This window comes from Microtus pennsylvanicus, chromosome 9 (genome assembly GCF_037038515.1).
Source record: "Microtus pennsylvanicus isolate mMicPen1 chromosome 9, mMicPen1.hap1, whole genome shotgun sequence".
NCBI classification, from domain to species: domain Eukaryota; kingdom Metazoa; phylum Chordata; class Mammalia; order Rodentia; family Cricetidae; genus Microtus; species Microtus pennsylvanicus.
Genome location: NC_134587.1, coordinates 84,695,257 through 84,721,763, shown reverse-complemented (window position 1 = coordinate 84,721,763; position 26,507 = coordinate 84,695,257). Strand labels below are relative to the sequence as shown.

The window sequence follows — 26,507 nt, the reverse complement described above, 5'->3', positions numbered from 1 at the left end:
GAGACTATACAGTTAGATATTATTCTTGTAGATAAAAACCAAACAGTAGCAACAAATAGCATCCTATTTTTGGTTTTTCTGTGATATATTAAGTTTTAGACCAATATGAAGACTTCAACTCGAGCTGCTTAAAGAACTCCTTGATGAAGGCCTGTGCTACTGGTCTCTGTGGTCACTATCTTTCCACCATGACCTTTCCCACCACATTCCAGTCTTCTCGAAAAGCTGGGGGAGAGCCAGCTCTCAGAAATATGCCTTCCTGCTCTATGTTTGATCTTTCCATGTATCAGCAAAACCTTAACTACATCTCACCACACTGGAAGCTATGGAAAAGGAAGCCCGAGGGAAATCACAGGAGGAATAACAAGCTGACAGGCATGGGGAGGGAAGGAGCAAGTGGCTTTTCGTCAGGGCTCAGTTTCTGTGAGATTTATGGCAGGCCATGTTTTCTCTCCACTTAAGCAGCTTGAAGGGTTGTAGAAAGATGAATGCCTAGTGGGAAACTTCAAATACATTTACTCATGTCTGAGAGTGCTCCGACACTATCGCGAAGCATGTTCTCGGCATGTTTTACACAGTGTGATAAATCTTTCTGGCTCTCCATAGTTACTTTGATCTGATTAGAGTACACCAGGGCCAACATAGCATGGAGCTAGTGGCCAGAACGAGCTCTGGAAAGCCAAGGTGAGCATGGTGGGATTGATGTACAGTGAGGAATATGAAGGGTGCCATCTCAGTATGGGCTTTAGGCCTTCTAAGCTGTAAAACTATTTTTGTTGCTATTGTTATGAATTGCAATGTAAATATTGGTGTTTTCTGATGTTCTTAGGCAACCCCTTTGAAAAGGTTCTTTGACACCACCAAAAGGGTCACAACCCGTAGGTTGAGAACCACTGACATAGGAGAAAGGACATTCTTGTCATTTCTCACAGGCAGCTGGAGTTGCTAGGGTGATTAGTCCTTTGCTGGAATCCACCACACCCGTGCTAGATGAATCAGGCCCAGAGGTCAGGCAAATGGTGTCTCCTTGACCTTTGACAACCACTTGCTCTGTCCCCAGAAGATCCTGGCTCATCTAAGCTGTGGTAAGAGCTGGTAACCAAGCTTGTTTTCACTTGAGCCACACTCTGTAAGTTTTCAGTGACTGCTCCGAGGTGGGAAGGGGCTGCTCTCACTTGAACTAGGAAATCAGCATCTAATCAGAGATGACTGGGATACGTGACCTTAGCTTCATTAGTCGGTGCCAAGTTTTAATGAAGGGAAATGCCATTCAGGGCCCCAGTGAGGGCTGAGAGGAGAATAACTAGCTGCATTCCTGGTTCCTCCCAAATTCACCAGGAAAACTCTAATTGTGCTGACTTTGATTTATGCAATATGTTCTTGAAAATATCGTCAAAGGTTACTTTCTGTTACTCTTATATTTCCATGTTGACATCTATTGGGGAATATGGAGTCCAGCATGTTGGATAGCAGGACCCTAAATCCCTTAAGGGCACCCAAATGGCCTGGTATATTAACGGAAAGTAACTTCTGTAGCTGTTAGGCTCTCTAGAAAGACCCCAGGGCCAGTCCTAAGGAGCCTAACACTTAAGGGAAGAGGAGGTTGGGGATGGATTCTGTATCTGTCTTTCATTACTAACGAGACGTTAGTCATACATAAAATAAATGGCTTAATCATCTTGAAATAATTCTCTCACAAAATGAGATTTTGCTAGTCAATGTGTCCATTAGTTTTGGTAATCCATGGTGTAAAATCATAGCTGAACTGGTAAAGTGAAGCGGCCTCTGTTGGCTATGAGATTTCCCTGGGCTCCTTGTGGAGCCTAAAGTTCTGAGACCTACTTCGGACAGTAGCAGCGTGTGCTTGAGGAGAATGAGACTCACACCCACAGTATTCTCCGAGGAGAACTGGTAGGGAAATGTAGGAGAACCCAGCGAGGATGCTGTTTTGTAGTGATGTCATCAGGAAGGGTTGGTTTTTGAGCTTGGTCCTGGGCACCGCAGGTATGGCTTTATTTTAAAATGCATCTCTAAGGGACGTGGAACAAGGTCACTTTCATGAGTGTGTTTCCTCGAAGAGAACATGGAATTCCTTAGCCCCCAGGAGTGATCCCTGCAGCTGGCCTGAAGGTGCTGTCCTGGGAAGATTACCTAGCCTACCCAGATATAAAAGCTGGTTTGGGGCAACTGAGAAGAGAACCATCATAAAGACAGCTGGGGTCTGAGAATGCTACAATTCATCGGGCTGAGGAAGCTCGGAAGCTGTGGCTAAGAGCATCCCCAGAATCATGCCTGCTCTGAGCTACATCTGGCAAGAGCAGAGATGGGCAGGGAAGATTTGATTGTCTTGACTTTCCTGCCTTCCTAATATCCCAGTGAGAGTTAGTCTTAATGGAAAAGGGAAGGAGTCCTCATAATGTATTAAGAAAAAGAAAGGAAGAGAAGAGAGAAAAAAGAAAAGAAAAGAAAGCTAGCCAACTTTTCATCTGGAATCCTGATAGGACTGGAAACCAATTCATCTACTACACAGACCTCTAATTCCTCCTGCCCAACTTGGCTCAGAATTACAGAGATCAGCACATTAAATTGTGTAGCCTTACAGTACATGGGCTTTGATGCCAGTAGCATTTTATGAAAGGAAAAACTAGAGATGAATTATTTCAGAGCCTGCATTAACGTATGAGGAGGTGCATTTGGCGGCGTTGGGGGGCAGCATGACACTGCAAAACAGAATAGTTGAAGGATTAATAGAAGAGTTTAAGTTGTCCCTTCAGACAAACCAGCTCAGACAGAAACGGAGGCCATGGCCTCAGTGCAAAGGTGGAGAGGGAAAACCGCATGCTCGCTAGCCATTTACCGTTTGAGAGCCTCACAAGAAAAATAATAGAAATTAATCTGAAGGGATTGTTGCTCACCTGCTGGGTGCTATGGCTTCAGTTTCAGCAAACATTTGCTAAGCTGGTTGGGAAGTGGACCCACTGGGGGAGTAGTTAGCCCCGGTAGTGGCTGTTTATAGGGATATGTGGAAATATCACCGTCTGGTCTCATCAGCACACTGTGGGGACACATTATGCCGCGGAGAACTGATACTGGTCTCCGGAATGTCCTCCTAACTGAGGCTAGAATCCTTTCTCCACCCTCACGCGGCATGCTGATTCAGACAAGAATTTTTCCCCTTAACTGCTGTGAGAGCATCTCTGGTCCATAAAAGGAAGAGGATGACCCTAAAGCATCATTCACGTGTGTCTACGATGCACGTTCATACATAAACTTTAGACAACTGGCTGAGGAGCGGCTCTAACGTTAAAAGAGGGAGGCAGGCGTCAGGCAGCTGCCTAACTGGCCCTAGAGCCTAAACCACTCTGAATATGGTAGAGGAATATAATATGGACCACAACAGGAACAAAATATGGACATGAACATGCACAAACAAATCTATGGAGATAGGTGTTTTTGAGGGGAGAGAAACAGAAAAAGAACAGAGATCAGAGAAAGATGCTGGGTGCCGTGTCCTAACTGTTTCCCTCCACCCTCCCCCACCCCCACCCCCCCGTGCTGCGATAAAACATTGTGAGAAAAGCAAGAAAGATGGGGGCGGGGCGTATCATGGCAAAGATGTTGTGTTGTCAGGGAGCTTGATGCAGCTGGTCACACTGAGACAGCTGGTCACACTGCATCATGGTCAGGGAACACAGACAGTAGATGCTAGAACTCAAGTTGGGGCGGGAAGTGGCACTACCTTCTTTCGGCCGGGTCTTCCAACTCCATTGAATTCAATTAAGATAATATCTCATGGGCAAAACCAGAAGCTAATCTGGTCTTAAGCATCCCTCATAATTGGTCCTGGAAGTTTGTCTGAGGTGTTTCCGGATCCTGTCAAGTTCAGAGTTCTAGCCATCACACATTGTCAAGCACAGAAATAAAAAGAAATGGAGATAACCCCACTAAAAAACTGTGAAGAAAGGGTTTGTTCCCGCTGGCATTAACACCTATTATGATGCAAAAACAGTTTTGTATTAAGCGGAAATTTATGGATATTGAGGATCAACTGGTCTGATTTTGCTTTCCAGGGAACAGGTGACATCTGGAGACAGTTTCGATGGCAATTATTATGCTATGGAGAGGTGTTAACTGGCTTCTCATAAAGGACAGGATGTTACTAAACATCCAACAGCGTGCCAGAGGATCCACTACGACAAATAGTCATTCGATCAAAATGCTAATAATGCCAAAGATGAGAAACTTCGTCCAGGGGATCTCCGTGCAAACAGAGCAAGAGCTTAAAGAGAAATCACATCATCTAGCTGCAAAGCAGGATCATCCAGTTGGTGCATGCTAACAGTGCATACTTGTTTAAAAATGAAACAAAGTAACAATACTATTATAGTTAGAATCCACATCTATCTGTGTAGCACAGTTGGCTTTCAAAGACTATTAAGAAAGAATGACGACATCCAAGTCATGGCGGTGGAAGGCAGTGGCGAGCTGAGCGCACAAAACTTTTCAGACAGGACCTAGAAACTGTTAGCAGAAAATGACCTCAAAATAAGACTAGAGGGAGTAATTTAATTAAGTCTGGCTGTGGTTCCATTTTATAGTTGTCTTTTCAAACTGTTAATAAACGCTGACCCATTTAGTCAAGACAAAACGTGCAGCCTGGGGAATTTGTGTCCTTTTCTGGTACCTATTGCATGTGTATCAGACAAGAAAATATTGCTTGTCTTGGGGTCATAATACTTCATACTTAAATTGGATATATACCAATACACAACCACATTTAGGACTGTAGAAAGATCACCTTTATAAGTACCCATTCCTCAAGGGGGAGCTCTCCACAGAGTCGCTGAATATAGCTACGGAGTATTCCACGGGTTGCTACAGCACATTAGCCACAAACAATTTTCATCCTAGTAAGTCCACTTACTGCAATTACTGGTGCATAATGAATATTTGATCCTAATTAGACCTAATGGATGAATTAAAATTCTGTATTGGCCAAGGTGTATTTTTTTTTTTTTGGACACTGGCCCATAACTATGAGAAGAAAAAGTCTGGAGAGATGGAGTTTTGAATTGTAATCATTTTAATGTGACTACTCATCTTGCTCATTTTTCAGAGTCAATTAGCAATGACGAAGCATTGTCTGGGACTCTCATAAAACGGAGATGTAGTTAAAAAAAAATTGACAAGGTTCCAAATAGTATCAGTGCAACATATTTTGCATCGAGTAAGACATTTTAATTCTCTTTGCTTAATTTATTTTATTTCCTTGGGAAGTTCAAGTTTAAAATGTACTTCCAGCAGAACCTAATCATACAAATTCTAACTGGGATACTGCCTAGAAATTTGACTAAACATATTCATGGCTATTTTTTGAAGATCATTTGAAAGAATTCCCTAAGAGTAACAGAAGGACCACTTCCACCCTTCCTTCAGTTTTGTGAGGATAACATCCTCTTCTGAGGGAGAAAGAGTCTGCGGAAGGAGAAACTATGGATGCTTAACTGAAATGCTTTCTGACGGAATAGGAAAGCTCAATTCTCTGATTTTTTTTTTCCCCTCCTAATTCATAGCACCATGGTATAAGGGTTTTGGTTCAATGTTATTCACTTATCTTTTAAAAATGTATCTGTGGGAAATATAACTTCATATATATTCACAAACTCCTTCACGACACATTCACAATTTATATTATCATCATGTAATTCTACAGTTCTACCAAGTGTGTGAAGTTATCCAACTCTGACACTAAAAGCTTCCAATTCTTCAAGGCTGAACACCAGAAAAACTAAGAGCCGATGCAAGTCAGATGGATGTGAACGGCCTCTGTCCCTGGCTGGCAGTCATTTCGGAATGAGGCTTCCTTCACACATTGTCCCACCATTCCATAGGTGCCCAGAGTCTACGACTCTGGCTAAACCCAATGGGCAGAGGGGAAGAGGGGAAATATGGAGGTTATAGGCACTGGGCGGTGGACTGAGAGGGGGATGGACCACTTTCGCTAGCTGGGTATGGATGAGGGTGACCATGACCTGGCCGTGTGCCCACGAGGAGAGGAAAGAGGTGTTCTTTTAAATGCGCAGCATCATCTCTGGGAATTCCATCACAAGGAGGAAAAGAAGTCATTTGTCTGTGTACTTGACAGCTATAGAATCAGCGCTCAGTTCTCTCCTTCAACAGAATGTTGATCTGAGGTACAGTCCTGGTTTGGCTGTGTATCAAAATGACCACCCTTTGTTCCCATAAGCTGACCACAGAGCCAGCCAATCAGATGTCCTGCCTCGATCCCCTTCCGGCTCTTGGTTTTTGTCATGGTCTTTGTTTCACGTGGTGAGTGACATCCGTGCTTCCACTCAGTTATGAATGAGATTTGATTATGGTCACCCATGCTTCATTTTCACACGGGAAGAGTCACTGTAACCTGGATTGAGGTCATGGATTCCACTGTCCTCACATGGTCCTTTAAATCACTGGCTCTCAACCTTCCTTTAATATAGTTCCTCATGTTCTGGTAATCCCCAACCATAAAATTATTTCCATTGTTACTTTATAACTTTGCCACTGTTGTGAATCATAATGCAAATGTCTGATGTGCAGGATATCTGGTATGTGACGCCAGTGGGGCTCGTGGCCCACAGGTTGAGAGCCACTGCTTTAAATATCTGGAAGGTAAAAATGCAAGAGAACTACAGGTCCCTACGGTGTGTACAAATGTGAGGATTTAGCCATGAAAGACATTTTTCTAGCCACAAAATATACTACTTCAATATGGTTAAAAATACCAGGACCTTGATAATGCTGGGCATAATTTGCAACAGATATTAGGGGAGACATCGCAATGAAAATGGCATTGAGCTTGTAAATCGTGATGGGTTTTGAAAGCCCAGATGCAATTATCAACCTAAACCAAGTCACAGGGACCAAAGTTCTCCGTTTAACTTTCTAATCATTTGGTATTAGAACTAGATGGGTCTTGAGATCTTCATTCATTATTTTCTTTTAAGAGCACTCCTTTTAAAGGAAACATATCTCTAGTCATATCTCGGTACGAATAAATTCTGATGCTCGTTTATCTCACATTTATTTATTTATTTATTTATTGGTGTATGTTGTATGTGTGTGCAGTGCCTGTGTGTAGGAGGTATGCTCCTATGTGTGTGAGAATGTGGAAGTTAGAGGTAGACTCTGCACCTCTTTTCCTCTCATTCTCCACTTTAGTTTTCAAGGCAGGATCTCTCACGGGACCCAAAGCTCATCACGTGGGATGGAAGGATCAGCCAGTGAGTCCCTGAGGTCCTCCTGTCTCTGGCCCCCCAGTGCTTGGGTTATAGCCCTGCATTATCATAGTCAGTTTTTAAGTCGGTTCTGAGAATTTGAACTCAGGTCCTCATGCTTTCCTGGCAAGCACCTCACACACTGCTCCATCTTCCCAATGCCCTGATGTTATCATGATTGCACACCTAACCGCAGCGACCTAAGGGCTTAAACTTGGAGTTTCAGGAAAAAAAAAAAAGATCTGAAGTAAGTTTACACCAGTTACCAAAGCCAAAAATAAAACAGCCCCTAGATTTTTACACGTGTTGTAAAGGAGTCACAAGATCCAGGCAGTTTAATAGGAGACAAATAAGGACATCCAAGAATTTTAATAAGTGCACAGATTATCTGGACCATTGGTGGGGAGAACAGACAGCAAGTCCCTGGAACTCCTCATTGACAGCTTGTTAGAGGGCGCGCGCTCCAGCCAGAGCCTCTCCGGCATGCCCTTATCCTGTCCACGCCGTTACAACCATTGCTCACAGTAGGACATGTAGCTCTATGAAATTTAAAGACTATTTTTAGCCATGTTCAACCTTTCTCTAGCTAGCCATTTACATCATATGGGTTTGAATTGTGCACACTTTCCCAAGGCATGACCAGAATACTTTATGAAATTTCATCCTTCTGGTTGAGGGTCCTGATTTTAGGCAGTTTATTATGTGGACAGAAAGCAGGCCCGTCAATCCACACACCAAAACTGTACTTCTTTAAGCTAGCCTAAGCCTCAGGAGTGTGTCCTGGTGACTACAGCCGGAACACTGCATATCTTTACAGGACCGGCCTGCAGAACTGTATCTACTGTACTGGATTTTGACCTACTGACGTCCCGGTGGGGCCAGTTGCTATTTCTTCCACTGTTTTCTTGTTGGATTGCAGGGAATCCCAGGGGTTGACTTTTTAGGAAGGTGTGATTTACTAACATATGTTTCACGGTATTATCTACATCATCCCCCCCCCTTTGACCTCAGTGGCTTCTCTTATGACCTAAGATATTTAGGTAACTCAAAGTTCCTTATAAATGTGATTATTTCTCCTATAATATCATGTTGATGATGTTGTTGACTCATAATTATCCTCAGGAATGAGATAAATTGTTCACTAATGGGGAAAAGATAGACCAAAGTTTTTTTTTTCACTTTTGTTTGTGTTTTTTTTTTGGTGGAGGGAGATCATGTGTGTGTGTGTGTGTGTGTGTGTGTGCGCGCGCGCATGTGCATGTGTGCACAAAAACATATAATGAGGCCCAAATTTCCATTCTCAGTGCTTACACATGGTACTCTCTAGAGCCCTCTGCTCATGTCCCTTCTCAATGACACCATGACTTGGCAGTCAGAAACTGCAGGAATGATATCCTTCTATTGAAGTAGCTCTTTGATGGGTCCCAAGTCCTCAAGCAGGGCTCGGACTTGGACAGTCCTCAAATTTGGATGTGCAGGAGTGAATGACTGTGCCCTGTCACGAATGACAAGGACGTCAGTATGGCTAAGTTTAGAAGTAAAGCATATCCGTGGTACGTCACAAGCCCGAGGGGAAGATAAGGCCTTCTGTCTTAAAGATATGATGTAGGCTTGAGCAAGGCTGTTTTGTACAAAGACAGTGCGTGGCATGTCAGCCTCTAAGAACTGACCTTCCTCCCTCCCTCCCTCCCTCTCTCTCTCTCTCTCTCTCTCTCTCTCTCTCTCTCTCTCCCCCCCCCCCTCACAATTCCATTCACAGGCTCTTGCACCCAATTTTTATATGTAAGGGGGTGAGGTGTTTCATTTGGAGCACTGAGAAACAAAATAAGCGTTGTGTGTGTGGTGGAGGGAAAAGGTGTTGTCCCAGGGCTGTGCTGGATGGCTGACTTCGTGGTGTGCAAACTGAATGGCAGCGTGTAGGGAGAACACTGGCTCAGCAGCAGTTCACCTAAAAGCAGCTCCGAACGAATGAGCAGAGCACAGAAAACTTAAATCTCCGATGTAAAGGAGTCTCCTGGAGGCTGATAGGGGCTTTCCCCCTGCAATTTAAAAATATGTGGAAAATGGACTCATTCGGCGAGATCTGATCGTGTTTTGATGACTACTCTAGAAGTCATTTACGGCAATAAATATTCAGGGGTCAAATGTTATTTTGGACAGAGTAGAAAATCACTACTATAATTCTTTTACTTGCATTCACCTCTCCTATTGCATCATGTATTATATTATATTTAGTTTCCAAGTAACTTTTTAAAATTACTGTCTATAATTCGGCCAAACATGAGGAAGTAATAATTAAAAAAGTAACAAAACGCCTATATAAGCATCCTGGGTCTGTATAGACTGTCCGACCTTCAGCAAGCATTTGCTAGAACAATACTGAATGCTGGGAGAGAAATGGCATGAAAGGGTTCAGCTCCCTGCCATGTAAGAGCTCACGAGAGGACCTAGAAAGATAAAATGTCCACTGCAGAAAACAAGTCCCTCTCTAGTTGCTGCAGATATTTTTAGTTGAAAAGACTAACATTAAAAATAAGTCAGCTCACTTGTTAATCTCAAGAATGTGAATGGTAGCGTCAGAATGATCTTGTTTTGAATAATTTTTCAGTATGCTTGAAAAGTGGAAATATTTTATTCCAAAAGAGAGCTGCTTTCAATTACACAGTAAAAAGTTAGTAGATATAACACCAATGCACTGTTAATGCACACACAAACACACACACACACACAGAGAGAGAGAGAGAGAGACAAAGACAGAGAGACAAGAATTCTCTTGCAGTCCTAGGCAGATATCACAGGCCATCAAGTGCTTGCTGAACAAGCATGAGGACCTGAGTTGGATCCGCAGAACCACGTAAAATATCTGGGCATGGTGGTACACACTTTTAACCCCAGCACTGGGAGACACAAACGAACAGCTCCCTAGAGCATAAAGGCTACCCAGCTCTATCTAATAAATGAGTTCTCTAGCGAGAGACCCTGTCTCAAGAAATCAAGAAACAAGGTAGATGTTCCTTGAGGAAAGACAAGACAGGCTGACCTCCGGCCTCTACATGTGTACACACACACACACACACACACACACACACACACACACACACACACACACAGTGATCTTTCGCATGAACCATAAAAGATGGAAATGAAAAGTTTACTAGTAAAACCAAGAAGTGTTGTAAGTGTCCACACATAATTGGTTTTGGTGCTTAAAGCCACATTCTCATTGACTGAGATGAGAATCCTAAGGAGCCTTAGGTGCTTCAGCAATTTGTTTCTTAATGTTCCCTATGAATATTTCCTGCTCTATATGAATTTATGGAGTTTGTGGTCTAAATAGATCAGCTTTATCAAACCAGGGCGCTGTCCTTTGGCACTGGTCCTATAGACACCACAGTCACACTCAGTAATTGCTGACAAAACAATGGTTTGGGAAGACTGTTAATACTCTGAAAGGAGAGTCTGGGGAGATGTGTTCTCTGAAGTAAGCAGCAGAGCTGGCATTGGCTCTGTGCACTAAGCAAATCCCACTGAACCACAGCCTTTCCTTCTGAATGAGCTGGGAAATGTTGCCAGCTCTGCCTTTTCCCTTAGAAATCATGGGGCTATTTATTCGTAAACATGATGAACTGGATTTACCTTCATGGCTTAATAGGGCCATGGTGTGTGTGTGGGGGGGGGGGTACAAAACAGGAGAATTTGGGAGATGGAACTGTATATGCAAAGCTCATCTGCTTCTCACAGGATACTGGGAACTGCAAGAGTTTAGGCTGGTAGGACGCAAGAAAGATGCAACGAGAAGTCAGGATTCTCCTCAGAAATCCTAGCCAGGAGTGTTGCAAGAGCCTTGTAACCGAAGCATCAACGAGTGGTGACTCAGGAGGAGCAGAGAGAACTTTGCCCATTTGCTAAGATTCCAATCCGGTATAATGGGTGATCTCATTAACAAGTTATGTATCCTTGGGTGAGGAAGAGTAGGGTAGATGAGGGTGCAGTCTAAAAGTGTTGAGGAGAACTACCTTGTGAGTCTGAGTCCTGCTAGACAGACCAGGGACAGAGGTGGGAAGCTGGAGATCACCCTGGGGGAAACAGGTGGGCTCTGGGAAGATTACAGGGGTTTAGGCAAAAGGAGCAATTGTAAGGTTAAGCAAAGAGAAAGATACCTGAAAGTTGAATTCAGATGATTCAGGTTCGGTAGAATCATACCTGAAGGAAAATCAGGAGCTCACTGATACAGAAAGTGAGAGAGAGGAGACTTTAACTGTAGGCACTCACCAGGGTCTAATGCCAGCAATCTAAAAGTTTCTCCTTCATACTCACAATTATTATTTTTATTATGTAATACTTGGTTTCTCAACATTTATAACAATGGCAAAAGAAAATTCAGTTTCTCTCTTCGTTTTTATTAGAATTATGATATCTCATGTATTTTTTGATTATTTTAAAAATACTTTTTAAGGCTGAGTATTGTAGCACATGCCTTTAATCCCAGTACTCAGGAGAGAGAGGCAGGGGAATCTCTGAGTTCAAGGCCAGCCTGAACTCAAATCAATTCTATCAATCAGTACCAATCAGTAGTCTGGGGCTACAGAGAGAAACTCCATCTCAAAAAAATAAAAATTAAATAAAAGTAAAAATACTTTAAACAGATGCCATGAACATTGTCTATGAAGGAATTAAGATCATGCCAACTCAATATATTCCCCTCTGGTATATTATTTTGAATTAAAGAAATTTGAACAGTGACAGATACAAAATCATTCTGATCTTCCATTTCTTTAGAGCAAAGTAGCTTTATTTGAAGATGATACAATAGTATACATAACTGACTCTAAAAATTTTAGTGGGACAAACCTATGGCTGATAAGCACTTGCAGCCAAGTATCTAGATGCCAGATCAACTCACAGAGATCAGTAGCCCTCCTATATACAAATGACAAATGGACTGAGAGAGAAATCAGAGAAATACCACTCTTCACAACAGCCACAAATAGTAAAAAATATCTTGAGGGTAGCTTTACCCAAGCAAGTTTTATATGATAAAACTTCAAGTCCTTCAAGAAAGAATTAAGTTAAAGAAGATATCAGAAGATAGAAAGATCTCCCATGCTCATAGATCGGTAGGACTGACATAGTAAAACTGGCCATCCTACAAATGCAATCTACAGATTCAATTTAATCCCCATCAAAATTCCAACACAATTCTTGGATCTTGAAAGGACAACATTCAGCTTCGCACAGAAACACACACACACACACACACACACACACACACACACACACACAAAAGGATAGCTAAGATAATCATGAATAATAAAAGAACTTCTAGGGTATCACCATTTCTAATTTCAAATTGTATTACAGAGCTGGGTCTTCTGGGGGCATTTTCTTAATTGAGGTTCCCTCCTTTCAGATGACTCTAGCTTGGGTCAAGCTGACGAAACTAGCCAGCACACAGCTTCTACAGCAACAGGATTTACGTGCATATGAAGGCACAGAGACGGAGACAATGTGCACACGGCCTACAGGGGTCTGCACCAGTCGGGGTTCTGGAACTGAAAGGAGAAGTGGACACATGTTCCCACCCCAACCCAGGAGCAACCTCTAATTGATGACCATTTGCAAAGGAGACTTTAGCTTGCTCCTAGGGAGTTTTACTGGGGAAACACACTACTCTAAAGGGTCATTAGTGGATAATGAACAGAAAATGAACTCACCAGGCGGTGGTGGCACACGCCTTTAATGCCAGCACTTGGGAGGCAGAGGCAGGTGGATCTCTGCGAGTTCAAGGCCAGCCTGGTCTACAGCACGAGTTCCAGGACAGGCTCTGAAGTTACACAGAGAAACCCTGTCTTGATAAAACAAATAAATAAAAACAAAAACAAAAAATAAAAAGAACTCAGTGGCTTTTTTGGAACTACTTTATCCCATAATGATATGTCAGGGTTCTTCCTTTTTTGAAAAAAAAATCTTATTGTTTTTTATTTTTATTTTACTTAAATCATTTTTATTCAACTATTAAATATGTAAAATGGATACACAAGATACTATTAATTTAATTATAGCTTCATAGATACCTCTCTAATCGTGAACTCCTTCCTCTCTTCAAAAGCATGCACTATGTAAATTTGTTATTTAACAATCCATTTTTCTTTACACTGTTTTGATATATGTTTCTAATAGAAACCACTCTTCAAATTAAAGTAATTCTTTCCTATGGCCTATGGATCGTTTTTCATCTTAAAAGTCTGCACTAGGTTCTGTTCAGCTTTCCCATATGTATTGAATCTTTCTATAGTCAGAGAATAAAATTTTAAATCACATGCTCTGTAAGATTACCATCAAATAGTAAAAAGACTAAAAATAATCAACTAAGCAACTGAAGTGATATTAAAATATCTTGGGATAGTATTTCATTCAACGAATATAAAATTGCTTAAGACATTAAGGTAGTTATTTGTGGTTACTTGGAACAGTTTGTTGCTAATAAATTCCTAATCTATCCTTGATCTGTAAAGCCATTCTTAAATTGGTAAGTACAATTGAGTGCTAAATGTATTCAGTTTTCATATTCATTAACAGTATGAAAAGATCTGCTATGAAAGGTCTTATGACACATATGTCCTTATTCATCCAGAATACTGATTAGAAATATCTGTGAATACATGATGTTATCGTGTAGATATAAATGACTGGTAGCCTTCTCTGGAATTTCTATACAGAAGTAGGTGAAATTCTGTAAGGAGGATAAATGTCTCCCAACAGGCCTGTGTTCTCACCTCAGCAGACAATTATCATTTTGCTTCAGGCTCATCTGGTGTTGGAGCTTGCCACACAAGACACAGTGTGGGTGCCAATTTTCAACAAAACTCATAAAACGAAATACATTCATGATGCTAATCAAAGCCAGCATAAATGGTAACATATCATATACAAAACTAGCTACCATAAAATAAAACAAGAAAAACAATCTTTTGAAAGAGCTGGGGAGATGGCTCCATTAGTAAATAGCACATTGAACAGACACGAGGAGCTGAGCTGGACCACAGAACCTATGTAGAAAGCCTGGCCTAGAGGAAAGGCGGAGACAGGAAAAGCCCTGGAACTTGCTCAGTCTTAGCCATATCTGGAGGCCCAGGTCCTAGTGGGAGATAACGTGGATGGCTCCTGAACAATGTGTTGATCTCTGGCTTCCACACACACACACACACATACACATATATGGACATATAAAGTAAATCAATAAACCCCCAACTTTAAAAGTTCTTTTCACGAATCATTGGTCACTTGATTATTCTCATTGTTTTATTAGTTTCTTATAAGCCACATATTTTTGTGACCTGAATATTAAGCCTAGGAACTTTTTCCTTCAAAATTTAGGACTTATTTTTTCTAAATTATAATTTATAAAAATAAAAGGCCAACAATTTAACTTTATGTCAGAAATGCTGTTAGTCTTTTTCCTCAGGCTCGGCGGCAAAGAGGTGATAAGTGCTTGAATGCTACTTGCTTCTCACTGAAGTAGGTGAGTTACATTCCTGTGCTGGGGGGCCAAGCAAGGACCATTTCCAGCTTCGGAAAGGAAGCCTTCCCTGAGCAGGTGAGCACCAGCCCCATCGACAATACCGTGCCATCCTTAGACTCTGTCCCAGTGAAATAGAAAGAGAACCGACTCCTGAAATGTGTCTTGTCTTCTGTCCTCTGCACACGCTATGCACGGGTCCACCTGTGTCTGTGTGCACACATGTGCCTCTGTGTGTGCGTGTATGCACGTGTAGACCCACATGCACCCCTTCCCCTTCACACACTATGCACGGGTCCACCTGTCTGTGTGCACACATGTGCCTCTGTGTGTGCGTGTATGCACGTGTAGACCCACATGCACCCCTTCCCCTTCACACACACAACTGTAATGCATAAAATTAAATCAAAAAGTGAAAAGTCTACATTTGGAAATTCTTTGATTCTATGCTCATTGAGCGCTTATAACATAAACCCTCCTGTGGCTTTTCCAACATTCTTGGGTGTCTTTAAAATTGAACATCTGAAAGGTCAATTCAAACAAAACCAAGTCACTGGTATACCACTTGTGACTAAAGTCTTAAGTCACCAAGCTTTTTGGGTTGAAATGAATAAGGTACTATTGGGCTGAATGCCTGTCAGAAACAATTAAAACAGCTGGAAGATGGGTTCGGAGCTGCATTCTCAATGGTTAAAATAAGCAAAGTCTAGTGGTTTAAAAATGTATGCTCCAACTCCCCCACAAATATGTGTATATTGATATGATGGTGCTTGTGTGTGTTAATGTGTTGTCACATGTGTGTGTGTGTGTGTGTGTGTGTAAGTCAGAGGTATTCATCATGTGTCTTCCTGCATTGCTTTCCACTTATATATCGAAAATGGGTCCTTTGTTGAACTGGAGACTGGTGATTCATCTAATCTAGCTAGCCAACTCAATACAGGCACCCTTTTTCTGTCCCCAGAGCACTGGGATCACAGCAAAGTTGCCTTGCCCGCTTTTATAGGTACTGGGGACCTAAACTCACACTTCCTTAATAATGAACCACCCTTCTAGGCAATCTACTTCCCTATTAAGTCAAATTTGGCCATTGTCATGTTCGGGTGCAAATTAATGTTAGAATGAGGTGGCATGAGTTTTTCCATTCTGTACTTTCTACTACTAAATTGTCTTTTCATAAGAGTAAAATTTTAAATACAAGCTGTGTTGATTTATTAACTGACTTCTCTTAGCTGTACTAACAGCTTGTTTCAATTGGCCTATTCACAACCCTTGGTTCTCGATAGAGTAGGCATATTTGTGCCTTTTCTGAACTCCTCGCATTTTTGCCCATATTTCTCTTTTTATGTAATATGAAGGTTAAAACTGGTTATAATTTGTGTTTCCCCCCAAAATGGAAATGAATGTTCTGGGTTGTGCCAACACTATCCTTCAATGAACGTAACCAGAGGTCTTTGAGGAAATAGCTGGTTTATGGATCAGGAACTACACCAAATGAGTATGGAGAAGCTCATGGTACCAGAAGAAAACCTTAAAATGATAGGAGTATGTTTAAGAGACATCCACTTCAGTCGGCAAAGCCAAGGCCCAAACTGGAACGATGTGAAAGAAGAAAAAATAAGATAGCCTCGCATTAGCCGTGAATAATGTGGGTTGCTATCTCAGTCCTCTGACAAAATACCCGACAAAAGCAATGTAGGAAAGAGAAGAGATTTAGTCCAACATGGCAAGGAAGGCGGTGCAGAAAGAGAAGAAGAGACTGTTGCATCAACAGTCAGGAAGCAGAAAGTGAAAAATTCCAGAGCTCAGCTAGGTTTCTCCTTTTTATGTAGTCTGAGATTCCGGTCCTTGGCATAGCGCTACCCACATTTAGGGTGGATTTTTACATTTCATTTAACCTCGCCTAGACAATCGTTTGCAAACATGATCAGAGGCTTGTCTGTTTGGTGACTTTTTCATCTCGGCTGTTAATATTTAGATCTCAATACTAAGCATCATATAACTTCAAGTATAAAACAAACGCCCATTGGTTATGATGACATGAATAAATGAGTAGATTCAAATTAATGGCATAGAGTTATAAATATTCCTTTTAGAAAAAAGTCAATCTTTGGGATATGGAGCCTGTACCATAACACAGGCCACTAAGGATGAGAACAGGAACACAGGTCACTAAAGATAAGAACAGTGACCAATGTTACTGTAACAGAGCACCAGAGGCCAAATGTCCCCACCAGGGAGCTGTCTTGCCTTGCCCAGGTGATGGACTGTATCCACTGAAACTGTGAACCAAGATAAGCTGTTCCTCCCACAAGTTTTCCTATTTTATATTTTGTTACAACAATGTGAATAAAACAGTACACTATGAAAAGGGGTAGAAAGTGACGTAGAGGAAAAGAAACCTATTGAGTGCTGCTGCCTCAGCCACATAGTCAAAGACACCATCAGCAGCCATGTGTCCTGTTGATACCATGTTCCCATGTGAGCTGATGAGAAGAACCCTTGCTCTGAGGCTTTCCTTTCCCAATCCAATGAACCCAGTTTAATTATGAGAAAAACACATGACAAACTGTCACAGCTCTCAAAAACAAGGAAAGAAACTGTCTTAGCTAAGAGGAGCCTAAGGAGGAATGGCTAAATGTAATATGATAGTCTGGACAGAATCCCAGGACAGAGGAAGGTCATTGGGTATGAAGAAGGAGAAAGCATGGGCTCTGGTTAAAATAATATCATCATCATAGCCAGGCGGTGGTGGCGCATGCCTTTAATCCCAGCACTTGGGAGGCAGAGGCAGGCGGATCTCTGTGAGTTCGAGACCAGCCTGGTCTACAGAGCTAGTTCCAGGACAGGCTCCAAAGCCACAGAGAAACCCTGTCTCGAAAATCCAAAAAAATAATAATATCATCAAAAAATTTGACTAACTATAGTCAGATATTATTTAATATAAGTTTTACTATTAAGCATGGGATATAAGATAGCACTTGTCTTCATAATTTTTCTTTTAAAGCTGTTTTAAAATAAAATGTTTGGTTTAAAAACTATAAATGGAAATCTTGCTTAGCCTATCTGCATTTTAGTGCGAGTCAGTCAACAGTTACAAAGCACAAATCTCCTATGATACCCACATGCCCATCTTCCTCTAGGTCAGGGGCTGTGTGATAATTTTGTAATTCGTGTGGGTCTTAAAACCTAGAGTCATCCTCTATCTGAACCGCTTCTCCCCGTCAGCAGCTCAAGAACAGTGAACTTGCAGGAGAGATCTCTGTTTTTCCTAGCAATACAGAGGACAAATAAGAGAAGGTCTTGGGAGAAAGAAAAAAATGTAATGGGACCTAGAGACTCAGCAGAGTTGTCTGCCAAGTACAGGGGAGAGGGCAGTCGACTTTCATCTCCAGTCTGGTCCTTTCTCTCCTTAACCCTAGGTGGTAGACCAGTTGGCCCACACTTCCCAGTGAGTATAGGATTTCCATCCCTTATTCCATGATTCTTCAGGGGAATGTCCAGGAATAAGAGCGGCAGTGAGAAGACCATCATACCCTTATGGTAATCCCTGCATTTCAATAAGGAATGTGCACATCAGTGTGAAAGGCTGTCTTGGAGAGACAGGTAGATTTTAGGATGATTGCAGGATATGGGTGTTTAATGATTAAAGTAGTTTTTAATTCCTCTTCTCCCTTCCCCTCTTCCTCTTTCCCTTCCTCCTCCTGTGATGGTTCTGAGGATCAAACTCAGGGCAACATGCATACTTGGCAGATGCTCTGTCGTTGACTTACATGCTTAGCCCCTGCACTGTGTCCTCCTTCAATTATTTCTTATTTCAAATACCCTTACATGGTTGAAATTGATGAGTGTATTATCTGTGCTGTGCAAATAATCCCCTTTGATATCTTGGGAAGGACTCTCTGACCTTGACCTGATCTGAATCACATTATTGTTTTGTTTTCTGCCTAAAAAAATGTATTTTATATAAATTTTGGCTACTATAATATAGCCCTATGAAACATATAAGAATGAAATGGCTCATTTCCTTCTGGTAGTAAATTAAGCACAAAACGATTTTTAATTCAGAGATATTTGCATTCTTAAATGACAGCTGAAGTCATTTGTGAAAAAGTTGTTTAATGATCTAAAGAAGCATGTGCATATACATAAGCTTGGAATTTATTTTTGGTGTGGTATCTTTGCTCTTTTCCTTATGAATATTATATGTGTTAGACCTTCCTGAAGGACTTAACTTCTGCATCATTTAGCGACATTCTCTTTTGTTGGACGATTCTGGATTGTTTTGTGTTATTATCTCTAGGACCTAAATTTGATCACTTTCTTCTCATTTTGCTAATTTGGGACTATTCAATTCCATATGCCCATAAGTCTCACAGGCAGAATAGTGAAGTCAGTGCTAAATCTACATGTATTAACCCCAAGTTTTGCTGTTACTATCTTACAATGTTTTATACTTTATGTAGTGTTGCGTTAAACAACAGTGACTTTGCAAGTCATCTGCAAGATACAAACCTTTAAAAGTAAAATTTTCTAAATTTAAAATGGACTTTAAAATTTCCAAAAAGAACTTTTCTGGAATTTAATTAGATCAGGATTCTGCATTCATAAACTTCAGTAAGTTTAGTGTACCTAAATCTTTATTGAGTTCACCAACTCATTTCTCAAAATGTCTTCAGATGGGGAGGAGGGGGTCACACACTGTTCAGTTAAGAAAATGTCAAGCTGAATCTTAGTTTTTTGGGTGGCTTTTTGTCTGATGATGACCTCAGAGTTATGATGACTTTTCTGAGACTAACCATGGAAGTTCTACGAGTATGTGACTCTCCAAAGTGGTCCTATTTTTGTTGGGGATAATTTACTATGTCTGGAATCCTAACACTTGTTTCTTTTAAAGAGAGAAATAACACCAAAGATATTTTGACATTCTGCCAACAAAATTAATATGACCAACAAAAGAATGTCTTCAGACCTGGGGCTTGATCACTTTTGTTTCTGAGGTCACAGATTTGCTGAAAGAAACTTGCAAACCATTCTCTCCTCTCTCCTCTCCCACCAGGTAAGCTTGTGCACATACATACACACACAGAGACACACATACACACACACACACACACATACACAAACACACACACATACACACACACACATACACAAACACACACACAGACACACACACATACACACACACACACATACACACACACATGCACAAACACAGACACACACAGACTCAGACATCACATACACTCTCACACAGACTCTCTCTCTCTCTCTCTCTCTCTCTCTCTCTCTCTCTCTCTCTCTTTCTCTCTCTCTCTCTCACACACACACACATGCACAAACACAGACACACACAAAGACTCAGACATCACATACACTCTCACACAGTCTCTCTCTCTCTCTCTCACACACACACACACACACACACATTTTAACAACCCATTTAACTAGTCACATACGCAACAGCTCTGGGTCACCACACCTTCCCGAGAGAAGCTGACTTCACCTTTATTCTCAGTTTATATTACCAGCAATAGCAGCAAACCTTTCAATGCCCGCAATGTTCCCTTAGGAGTGTATCAGTTGAGCAGGCAGGGAAGAAAAATCTGGGGGAAGTTTATTATTTTTCCACCAATATATTTGACACCACCTTTGGAAAGGGAACAAAAGGCGCACTGTCAAGAGGACAGACCTGGACAAAATGTTACTGTTTGTTCTTCGCAAGCACAGAGGTATATTTAAGCAAAGAAAGACATTCCATAGCTCTCTCGGGACTTCCTTGCTTTAGCTGAATTTATACCAGCGTGTTCACACCAGCGTGATTCAAACTGAGCTGGAATTTTAAAATGCAGGCCGCTCTTTGCCAATGCTTAAATACCACAGCTACAGACATTCATATTAGACTTCAACTTGCCCTGAAAATGTCATAGGATATAGAGAGACAGCAATGTGTGTCCACAAGAAATTACAGTAAAGTCGTGGAAATGAGAAGTGCCCTTGTTTGACGGCTTCTGTACCTACACAACAAAGCCTTTAAGTCACCAGGAGTCACCTGGCGTCGGATTAGGTTTCTAGTCCACGTTTGCTGACACTCAGGAAACGTTTGGCAAACAGGGGCCGAGTTTCGAGCACGGCTAGGAAGAATACTCTGGGAGCCTGTGTGAAATTCGGCGGCCTCGGCTGGGTTTCTCCTTGAGTTTCACATCCGAACAATCTAGTACTTCAAAGTAAAACAGAGGGGCACGAGGAAGAAGGGGCAAACAGGACCTGGCGTGGCTCGCCGGGAAGGGGTCAACAGTCTCCTGTCTGGAAAACTCATTTCTTCCTGATGCCCTTGACTGTGCATCTGTGCTAACAGCACTGCTGCAGACTCCAGGAAGACAGCTGTACCTGACACTGCTCCCAAGCCTTCCCGCTGCTCAAAGGGACCATCCCTGATCCTCAGAGGTCCTTGAAAGCAGTGAAGCCCTCGCTCACAGTAACAGGGGGATTCACAAGTTGACCAATTCCAGAAATAAGACGGTTGATGCGTTCATTATAGGGGACTCACAAGTTCACAAATCACAGAAATAAGATGATTGATATGTTCATTATAATGTAGAGACAGAGAGGCTGCATAGCAAGGCAATGATGCTGACTCTTTTCCAGGCTCCCTTCCTCTGCCCCATCAAGTCCCCTTTGGTGGCTATTGGCTTCGTCTCCTTACAAGGGTCACAGAGCAGACTGCATCAGTCCCTTAGAGTCACAGTCTGAGATCTCACAGCCTCTTCCTGACTATTAGGAACCTAGGATTAGGCTCCTAGCCTCCAACAGACAGGGACAATATTACCCAGGGTACCCAGACAGTAGCTAACAGGGGGCTTTGAAATAGTCAATGTTTTAGGGAAGAAAAGAGGACAAAGCAAATGCACTATGTATACAGTTCTGAAAGTAAAGACAATATTTAAAACTGATTAATGGCTGGTAAAAGTGTTAAGATTCCATTCATTTCAGGAAGCACCCTTTGTTTGTTCCATTAAACTCCTCAGCCCATACATCAGAGAAATTTCACTCAAACTTTTGGCTACTGAATGTTTTCTTTTTTAATTTATTTTACTTTTATTTCTTTTTAAAATTTCTTCTGCCTTTTTCTTCTGTCTTATTCTTGTTACTCAAAAGACCACTATGCTATTTAAATTCTTGTTTTTCTGATTTTTGTTTTTGTCTTTAACCAAAGCTCTTTTGGTAAAAAGCATCTTGAAATGCCAAAAGTTTCAGTGCTCATGCTTTTAAAAGCAACAATTAGGCCTCAAGGCACATGGTAATTTTGGGGAAGCAGGAGACTTCAGTGGGCTTTGACAGAATCTGTACTATGAACTGCCTTGGCTACTTGCTTTTAGATATCCTGAGCTGAGTCTTGCTAAAACCGTGGTTCTCAAACTGTGGGTCGCGACCCCTAGGGTGCAGAAGAACCCTTTCATGGGGTGGCCTAAGACCATTGGAAAGGACAGATATTTACAGTACATTTCATAGCAATATCAAACTTATTTTTATGAAGTAGCAACGAAAATAATTTTGTGGTCGGGGTCACCACAGCATGAGGTGTGCACGAAAGGGTCACAGCGTCAGGAACGATGAGGAGCACTGTGTTAGAATAGTCATTGTGATGAGAGAGCTACACAGGAGGACGTTTTTCTTTAAGTCGCAGGCTCCTTTAGAAATAAGATCTATATCATAGCAGCAGCAGAAGCTAAGCCAGTAAATTATCTGAAGGAATAGCTATCAAAGCATTAAGGAAAGAAAAGAAAAAAAAAAGCCTTTTTACTGAACATAGTAAATACTCACAATCAAAGTAAATGCTGTGGTTGAGGTTAAAGTCCACAGATCAAAGAGCTTTGCAAAATGTCAAGTGCAAGCATAAGGAGGGACAGGGGGGTGGGGGTGGGGGGTGGGGAGCCAGATTACTAGCTGAAAATGTTTACTGTCAAAAAAAAAAAAACGTTGTAAAATCTACCTCGTAAGAGAGCAGCTTAGCTGAATTTCAGCATGGGGAAGGAGTTCCCAAAAAGTCAATCATCCCAAAGGACGCTAGGAATTTAAAACCCAACAACAACAATAATAATGATAATAATAATAATAATCTAGTCTCCGAACAACTTCTCAGTCCACACCAGCCGGAAATACAGCGGCTAAGAGCCGGGCATACCATAAGATGCCTGGCCGTCCATCAAGAGCATTCACTAATACACTGTCTTTACTCAGGTGGGATGCATCTTGTTTAAAGAAAGTTAAAATAAGAGAGCAGTCTAAACAACGAAATGATGGTGTCTAGAGGTCCTGTCACCCCTGTGGGAGTCGCGGAACGAGAACTCGGAAGCAGAACTCAGCAGCAGGCGGGTCTGTGTGGCAGCCACTGGGGACAGAGGGCTTTAGGCAAAGTTTACAACTACACTCACAAAAATATGCAATGATGCTACTGCATCCCAGAAGCAGGGTCTACCTGGGAATCCCCCGGCCTTCTCCTATGTTCTCTAAAAAGTTACTTTAGAGACACTAGTCATGACCACCCCAGAAAAGTTATTCCCGAATAAAAAAAACCTTACCTTGAAGAGGCTGAACTTCACGGTTGCTCCAGCAGAGGAAGCGGGAGTCAGTGGCCTTTTCCCGTGTAGAGATTGTTTATTTAGCCCTTTTTAAAAAGGTCTTGACCTCCAGAGGTTTAAGATTAAGTCCAATCCAAGTGTCTGCAGGGACGAAAAGGGGGACCCGGGGGTCAGTAGAGAAAACAACTGAGAGAAGCAAAGAGCCTCAGCTGCTGGGTGGTGCTCCCAGCCTGAGGGCATTTGAGCTATTTTCAGCATTACCAGCAGCTGGACTTGTCTGCTAAAGGCTGAGAACGCCTTGCCCGAATCACCACCCCCCGCCCTGGGGGGGTAAACCAACACAAACCAGGAAACCCACAACAACTTGGTTCATTGTGCAAATATTCATTGAAATTTTGAGGGAAACGGCCGCGCTTTTGAAAACACACACACACACACACACACACACACACAGACTTGATTGAATCTTAAAGGAACACAGTATCTTGCTCCAACCCTAAAGTTTTAAAAAGGTTTACCTGATCAGTAGAAGAAAGAAAGACGCTAAGGCACACTGACCAGGGGACTTCTGATTATCTCTTGCTTGCTCACAACAGGTCTTAAGGCAACGTTTTAGGTCTCCCAGATAAACATCAGCTACCAGCCTGTTCTTAAGACCACAGGCAAATGGTTTCTTTCTAGCGCACACCTACATGTCCACTTTAAGCATGCTATTTTTGAAAGCTACCGGGTTAAGCCGATGACATTTCTTATCTGTTGGCTAAGACTGGGGACCATCCAATGACATGATGCAGAGAGGCTTCTGCCTCCACAAACCCAGGGGTAAAAAAAAAAAAAGGAATAAATGACACTGGCTCGCCGTGACAGGCCAACTTAGAACTTTGATTTGGTTTTCCGAATGAATAACCACAGGTTGTGTTCATGTATTCATTCTCAGCTCACTGTAGGCTGGGAACTCTGTGAATACAAAAACGGGCAACTCAGTGTTGCCTTGGCATTTGAAGGTTTATTATACTCAGGCTGCAAGCGTAGGTGAAAACAGAACCAAGGTCTCTTTTTACCAAGGCTGAAGTAAAGGATGGTGTCCGCCGGCATCCTTGTTTCATGAGGCCTTTACTATGCCACGTGTCCTACCTTGTTTTCTATCGCTCTGATACACACCATGACCAAAAGCAACATTGCGAGGAAGAGGTTGATTTTATCTGATGGATCACAGTCCTTCATTGAGGGAAGTCAGGGCAGGAACTCAAGGCACAATCCTGAAGCCCGAAACTGAAGCATGGACTATGGAGGAGTCACGCTTATTGGCTTGCTCAGTGTAACCCAGGACCACCAGGGTCCAAGAGTGGCCCCGCCCACAGTAGGCTGGGCCTTCGCATATCAATCACTGATGAAGAAGATGCTCTCCACTGGCAATCTCTCGTTAAAGTTTCCTCTTCCCAGAAGACCCTAGCTTGTGTCAAAAGACCAAACAGCACTTCCACTAGGAAGGAAAGGCGGTGGCTCTACCAAGCAAATAGCGCAATATTTTTTTTAAAGCCTTGATTCAATGGAGATGAATTCCCCTGCTCTTTTGTTCCTGTATCCTACAACACAGAAACATGGGAGCAGACAGAAAGCAATGCTTTACTCAAGAGTTACAGGAAGACTCTCCGGTTGTTTTGTGCTTTGTTTGGAGACAAATACAAAACCAATTCCTTTGTTACTTTAATGACATTGGAAATGACTTTTAAAATACTGGTTCAGTCTGGTGGAGAAAGAGGTATGGTATATGGTGAAATATTTGAGCCAAGTTCACTATATACTAAAATGATGCAGATATTCTAATTTAAAATAAACCTATGACTTAAATTTGAGGTATCTAATTATAACCTTAAATATGGTTAGCTTTGATTTTAAAATATTTACCAGCTTTAAAATACCATTATAGAATGCTGCATTTTTCTGTTTGATTAAATAGTCCTATTTTACCAAGTGTAACTTAACCTACTAGTTTAGAACAGACACTTGTTTTAGTTGTTGAATGATAATCCTACCAATCAAGAGTTGAGATCTATTCTCATACAAGTTTCTTAAAATTATTTTTATTTGTTTTCCCCTTACAATACTTTATTTACAGAGAGAAACATTTTTCTCAGTGTGGCTCCACGAAAAACTATAAAAGTTAATGACACAAATATTAAGTCAGGTATTATTTTTAATTCCCTGCTGCCTGCTTGCCACACCAATCCCGCAGGAAACGCATTGCCTCACTCTCCTCTGCGTGGTCACGTTACCTCAGAGTCTGCACTCAGACAAAGAGGTTATGAATCTGGTCCCCGCCTCCACTTAACCTCCATCCTGTTGTCCACTGTGCCTCACTTCAGTCTCTTCGCTCCAAAAGATCCTGAGCCAGGATCCAAACAGCTCCTTTCAACATATTCGATATCCCAGAGAGCAAATTAGACTTCAAGCATATGTTAATGGTACAGGAGGGTCAAGTCTGATTTTTCTATGTAACTGTTGTGATATTATCTGAACCGTGATACTGATTATAGTCATTCATATTCTCTTTCCTTTCTAAAATAAATCAGTTTAGAATAATCCATGAATGATTATATTTAAGTGAACCTCTACCTTGGTCCAGAGATGTGAGAACAATAGGCAAAATATCTGGGCAGAGATGTGGGGTCTGTGATAGAAGGTGGGACCTAGACATGAGAGACCTGGTTGAAATTCAAAGCAGAGCCAGATGCTTCAGTAGTAATTGAATGTCTTGCCTTTTGTATAAGCACGAGACAGACTCCGGATGCTGGAATAGGAGGAATCTTTTTGATGGAGATTCGTGAACACAAAGCAGAAGCAAACATTGAAAAGGCAGATCACTTGGGCGTTTTCTTTTCTTTGTCCACGAATCTACATGGTTCTGAGACCAGTGATTTTTATTACAACCGTGCCCGCTAGGTTTGGTCTACGCAATTTGCGTAGACCAAACCTAGAGGGTGTTCACACCCCAAGGGAGAATCTTGTTAACTCAAGTAACACCCCAATTAGAACCACTGGTTAGGCAGATATATGATTGGTAAGAGGGAGAGAGTCTTTTTGTTATTCTTTCCTACACCACTGCACCACCCTAAATAACGAATAGTCCAG

General features: G+C 41.8%; 1 protein-coding gene across 50 annotated transcripts in view; it reads right to left on the bottom strand.

Moving 5' to 3' along the window:
• The window catches only part of Sorbs2 (sorbin and SH3 domain containing 2), a 303,969-nt gene that overhangs the window by 136,654 nt on the left and 140,808 nt on the right, over positions 1-26,507 (bottom strand). For 49 of the 50 annotated variants that reach the window (XM_075986684.1, XM_075986674.1, XM_075986643.1 and 46 more), the window contains exon 2: positions 23,376-23,516. The gene's annotated coding sequence lies outside the window, so the exon portion shown is untranslated. Of the gene's footprint in view, positions 1-23,375; positions 23,517-23,893; positions 24,022-26,507 lie in introns of those variants that run through there. The other variant, XM_075986644.1, reaches the window with a different exon arrangement.